Source organism: Otolemur garnettii, unplaced genomic scaffold (genome assembly GCF_000181295.1).
Source record: "Otolemur garnettii isolate 467f Iridium unplaced genomic scaffold, OtoGar3 scaffold00068, whole genome shotgun sequence".
Taxonomy (NCBI): Eukaryota; Metazoa; Chordata; class Mammalia; order Primates; family Galagidae; genus Otolemur; species Otolemur garnettii.
The window spans coordinates 7,112,208-7,118,464 of NW_003852463.1; the positions used below are offsets into that span (position 1 = coordinate 7,112,208).

Genomic DNA, 6,257 nt, shown 5'->3' on the forward strand with positions numbered 1-6,257 from the left:
AAAGAAAAGAGGACATGAACCCTAATGATATCTTCGGTTCCTGCAACCTCTCGGAGAGGGTATAAAGGTTGTGGTGCAGAAGTGGGAAGTCCAAAGGTGTGGCTAGATCTAGTATGAGGTGGGGAAATTGGGTCCGCTGTGTTTCCTTTCCCCCCCGGGTCTTTTATCTTTCCTTTCCCACCACCAGGGATGTCATCTTTTCTGTCTTGACCACATGGGGTGGAAGGCAGATGGGAGTCAGTGGAAAGAGGGGAGATGGGGTGGAATTCTGTGGGTAGAGAGGAGGTTTGGGGTAGCTATGGAGGGGCAGAAGGGGGAGGGTTGTCTGCTGCATCAAAGGAAGACAGTGGGGATTCAGGGGGGTGGGGAGGGCTGGCTTGGCCTGTGCAAGGAAAATTTGAGAAGGATCACAAGATGAACACAAAGAAGGAATGTTTTGGAGGAGGAGGAAGGCCTGGATGTAGGGAATTTCTGACCATTTGCCCAATCTCTGACAGTAATTGTCAGTGAGGACTGAAAGGTTGAAGGTGCCAATTTTAGGCCATTGTGAGCCATCTAGTTTGTAAATAGGCTAAGCAGTATTGCAGAGAAAGATGAGGCATTTAGGTTTGAGGTCAGGATAAAGGTGTAGAGGCTTGAGGTGAGCTGAGAGGCAGCTTAATAGTAAAGAAGAGGGAATGGGTACTGAGTAGGCTCCATATCAGAAACTAGAAGTAGAAAATAAATGAGGTTAAAGCAAGGATGAGAAAAGAACTTATGAAGGGAAAGAGGAAGAAAATGGCCAAGGCTGGGGTTGGGGAAGTTACCAGGCCTCCCTGAAGGACTTTTAACCAGCTGGCAAAAAGTGATCCAGGCTCACAGGAAAGCATCCCCTTGCACAAGGCACTGGACGGGTGAGTCTGATCTGCAGGGGTTAGTCTGTGACTGGCTCTGGATTTAAGAGGCACAGACTTACTGGAGTTTTTTGGCCCAGAGTGGAGAAAGGGAAGCAAAGTTAAAATGGCTGAGAGGGGTTATATACAAATGCTGAAGAGGACTAGAAATAGAGGAAGAGGGAGAAAGAAATTGGAGTGGGGAAAGGGAAAAAAAGTTAAAAAAGGCTCAGAAAGGAATTCTAGACAAATGCTCACCTCACTATTAAATGGATGAATTCTGGGAGGGGGAATTTCCCTTTGTCTGGTCAGAACAAGAATCCATCTAGTCTGGAGTGGATTTGATGGGGTATATCTTGGCCCCCTATGGGGGGCTTCTCCCCTCCCAGGTTCTTGGCATCAAAATGAGAGATTAAGGACCAAAAATGAGAGATTATTCCCACATGTGAATGAAAGGAATCTGAGTCCAAGTTCTGTGTGAGCAACATGGCCTTCATTCACTTGGATAGGCTGAGTTCAAAATAGAAGTCAACATGTGGGTTAAGGTGGGTGGGAATATAAGAGTTGGAAGGGGTAGGGATTGGTGCATTCATTCCTTCCTGGGTGGGACGTTCACGCATTCATTCCTCCTTGGGCAGGAGGTTCTTTCCTGGGCGGGATGGTTATATTTGGGCAGGGCCCTACATTTGGTCCTATCAGTACCTGCCCATGGTGATAGCTCAGCATGGATATGCTGACTGGCTCCTGAGAATATTTTATCTGAAGACCTAACCTTTTCCGAGCAAAGAGTTCTTTTAAATGTCTGAAGGTATACCTGGAATGAAGTATAGTTTCTCAAATTGCTATTTTGGGAGTCTTTGCTCATTTTTTTCTTGGTGAATTCCAGAAATAATGACACTAAAATTCAAATGCCTGCTCTAATTCCAGGACTCTATAATATAGTTTCTGTTTATAGCCAGACAAAAATGACCTTTTTCTCCCATATTTTACAGTACAGTTAAAACACAAAATGTTCTTATTAGGTTGTTTACTACTTATTTATGCTCGAACTGTTCTTCCTTAAAATTAATGAAAAGCTTTGGTTGTCCACTTTCTAAATAAAAAGGTCAGAGAGCTATGACAATACATTTTAATGCTTCCTACTGAGAACTGTTCTAACTGTGGGTTTCTGCAACAACTATATATTAATTTTAACTTTCTGGTTTTACCATTTCAGACTTCTCAGTCAACAGAGTCACAGGTAGCTTCTTTACTTGTCACAGTCTCGGGAGTTCTTTCTGAAAGTTGGTGTGTGGAAGCTGACAGCTCCATTTCACCTGTCTCTGCTACTCCTTGCCTTTTAGTTTAAGGTAAAATGGCAAACCCCCAGAAATTTTGCATACTTAGATTGAATTCTCATTATGAGAATTGTTTTCAGAAATATTAACTCTGGACAGTCATTTTTCCAGGTCTCTCTTGCCTTCTTCCTAGCCAGTGAAAAACAAAATAGTAAATCTAACAATTGCCCCCATTTCTGTTATGACATTATCCATGATGGTGGAAAGAAATTTTAATCTATAAGGGAATCTTTAGTTCATCCCTCTAATAATATATCTACCTCCCACACCCAATCTTTGCTTCCTTCACAGTGGGGGATATTTGTATGATTTTTCAGAATTTTATCTATTCTCTTGCTTCATGGTACAATTTTTAATTAGCAACAATCACACCTCAGATAAACCTCATTGGCTATGATACGGCTCTGTGCAAAGCTGCATGGTACAATTTTGAAAGGGTTGAGCTGAAACCATTTTTCATAATGTGGATGAGATTGTGTTCCTTTCTTAGTGTTAAAACAGCTTCTGTTAATATTTATCACATTGATATCTGCTGAAGTTTGAATACATGTTCCCCTATATCTCATATTGAAGTTTGATCTGCAGTGTTGAAGGTGAGGCCTAATGGAAGGTGTTTGGGTCATGGGGATAGATCTCTCATAAATGGCTTGGTGTTGTCTTTGCAGTAACGAGTGATTTCTTACTTTGTTAGTTCCACAAGATTTGGTTGCTAAAAGGAGCCTGGCATCTCTCCTCTCTCTTGCTTCTTCTCTCACTATGAGATCTCTGCACACGTCAGCTCTCTGCTGCTTTACACCATGAGTGGAAGCAGCCTGAGGCTTTCAACAGATGCTCAGTCTTCCAGCCAACAGAATCCTGAGCTAAATAAACCCTTTTTCTTTATAAATTACCCAGCCCTGGGTATTCCTTCATAGCAAAAGTAAACACACTAAAACAATATCGCTATTTTTCTTTCTATCTAACTCACTGTTGCTTATTTTATTAGGTTTAGTTACACATCTTCTTCCCCATATTTCCCTAGTTCATTGTGTGTGTTTGTGTAGAAAAATACTATACAAACAGTAATATGTTGGAAGGATTAGTGGCCAGAAGGAATGGAACCAGAGAGACAAATTAGGAGAGAGGGAAAATACAGAGGAAGAGATGGGTAGGGTGAGAGTTTTTAACTATTACTGAAGATAAAGATGGATGAATAGGAAGGGATGCTAGCAATCTTTTAAGGGTGAGTGATTGGCAATCCAGGGGCAGGAAAATGATTTAGGTGGCAAATGAGAAGTCTATGTTAGTTTTTAGGTACTAATAAAATATTCAGGTATAGCCAACAAGCAGTTATAAATATTGATGAGGAATTTAAGAAAAATGTAGAGGATTTGTCCACCCTTCACTTTGAGCTATTACAAAGATCAGATTAGACTCATGAAATTAGAGCTCTTACTCAGCATGAAACTCTATTAATAATCTCAAGTGTCAAGAAATCAAGAAGTTGGATCAACCAGGGATTATCTGGGATAATTCAGTGGCTCCCCAGGTCCTCCCCTCTTTGCCCTAAATAAAAGATGAGGTCTCTAAATGCAGTTGTAAGGTCACCTTACTATATGAGAAACATTTATGTTACAAAACATTAGATTATTTAATACAGATCATTACAGGGATTCTGTGACTTTTTTTAAAAGAGGTCATGATTCACAAGTCTTCAGATTCTAGTTTTATTTAACATAAGTCATCCTGAGTAGGGATATTCTGCTAAGAACATTCTACCTTCATACCTTGAGAAAATCTCTCTGGTAAAAGGGATGAAGAACTGACCATACTAGCTGCCTTAACACATTCCTTCTGTCATGTAAACTCAGTAACTGAATATTTGGAATGGATGAGAAGTTGAGAGGACAGAACCAATAGAGAAAATTATAGTAGCCATTTGAGAAACAGAAGGAATAGAATTTTTTAGAAAAATAGACAAGTCTACCCCATAAGAAAAAATATCACAGAAGACAGGAGGAAATAAGTACAACAAATGCATGGACTCTTAAATGCATAAAGAAAATATTGAAATTGTGGACTATCAGAAACATTTACCTGTGTAATGAAATAAAAAGGGATATTTCAGCTGTAAAGAAATTCTACATGTCCAATCAAAAGTAAATGCTGCTCAAAGGAAAACTCACTCCTTCAATCACTTAAGATACAAGAAAAAGTAAAAATAAGTGTATATTCAACTCAAGAAGGTATGAAATGGCCAATAAAATTAATGAAAGCAGAAGCAAAATAATTCATACAAGAACAGAAAGTAACACATAAGAGAGTAAAGCAATTAACTTGGTAAGTACATCTGCAATGCTACTTTTACAGGCTGCTTCTTTGTGTTTCTCAGCTACCAAAATGTTGTCTCCTCTTAAGAAAAGTCATTCAGGGACACAAGCTGGAATTGTGGCATTCACTTTTGTAACCTCAGAGTCTAGGACAAGATAAGTATTAAGTAATTGTGTGAAAGAGTCCTGGAACTCCAGGTTATAAGGAGAATCTCTCCCTGGATTTCGGAGATGAATCTTTGCCCTCCAGATCATAATTGGGACCACCAAGAAGGCATAGAAAGAGAGAGTCAGCATACCACAATGCCTACGGAGGCATGTTGGCAAGAAAAGTGCCCAGTGAAAAGCTATTGATTTGACTCCATTTAAATATAGTGGGCTTCTTCCAACCTACCAATGCTCACTCCTGTGTGCTTGTTTAGGCCTCCCCCTGGGGCAGGTGTTCTTAAGCAGTTCAAGGAGCTATGAACTTGGATGGAGAGAAAAATTGTTATTCTCATCAACTGTACCTAAACATTTGTACATTCTGCCTTTATAGAGCAAGCAACAAACTACACTGTTATTAGCTGTCCCTGAGACTGCTGCCAAGAGAAATGATAGATATTTTATATTTCTTTATACTTGGGGAGAGATCTCTAGGTATCATTGACATTCATTGCTACATTAAAATTATGATGGAAATAACTACATATTTAAAATTATGATGGAAATAACTACATGTTTAAGACATGAGATAAAGATTTAATAAGAAGAATTGAAATATAAATATTTATACATATAATCATATCACAAACTTACAATAATTTAATAATTGTATTTTAATGTAATTGATTTCTTTTTTATTCCTATGCATTTGTTGAATAAATTTGATAGCATTATTTTGAGAAGAGCCCATAAACTTCACCAGATGCCAAAAAGCTCCAAAGGTGTTCGAAGGTTAAGGACCTCTGTATTTGGTTCAGCATTCACAGAAAGAAAAATAAAGATGGGAGTTATGTAATTCTCGGGATTTTTTTTTTTTTTTGAAACAGAGTCTCGCTATGTCATACCCTGTGTAGAGTGCTGTGATGCCACAGCAACTTGCTGTGCTCACAGCAACTTCCAGCTCATGGGCTTAAGTGATTCTCTTGCCTCTGCTGGGACTATAGACACCCACCACAACACCAGCTATTTTTTGTTGCCCTTGTTGTTTGGCAGGCCTGGGCTGGATTCAAACCTGCCTGCTCCAGTGTACGGGACTGACACCCTTAGCAGCTGAGCTACAGGGGCTCAGTTTTTAAGAAAATCTGGTTAATTTAGGAGTTGGTTATCACTTAATGATTGGACTTAAAGAGAGAGATATTTATATGGTTTACAAGAAAGCCAAGGAAAATCCTAGAAACAACATTTAAAGGCTGTAGCACATCATTTTCCTACTTGTGTGACCTTGAGCAACTTGGCCCTGACTCTGCATGAGGACTGAGTGAGACAACTCCTGTAACATACCCAGTGTAGCCCGACACATTATAATAGCCATTTGAGAAATAGAAGGAATAGAAAGTAAGTTTGAAGTCAGCCAAACTTGCTTTCAACAACCTCCCCTTTCGGGAGGCGACTGTGGCTCAGTGAGTAGGGCGCCAGCCCCATATACTGAGGGTGGCAGGTTCAAACCTGGCCCTGGCCAAACTGCAACAAAAAAATAGCCTGGCATTGTGGCACCTGTAGTCCCAGCTACTTGGGAGGCTGAGGCAAGAGAATCA

At 39.8% G+C, this 6,257-nt stretch overlaps 1 non-coding gene across 1 annotated transcript; it reads right to left on the reverse strand.

Moving 5' to 3' along the window:
* Positions 1–2,481: 2,481 nt before the first annotated feature.
* LOC111726502 lies at positions 2,482–2,625 on the reverse strand. The gene has a single exon (XR_002774265.1). It is a non-coding gene; the product is annotated as a U4 spliceosomal RNA (small nuclear RNA).
* Between the last annotated feature and the right edge of the window lie 3,632 nt (positions 2,626–6,257).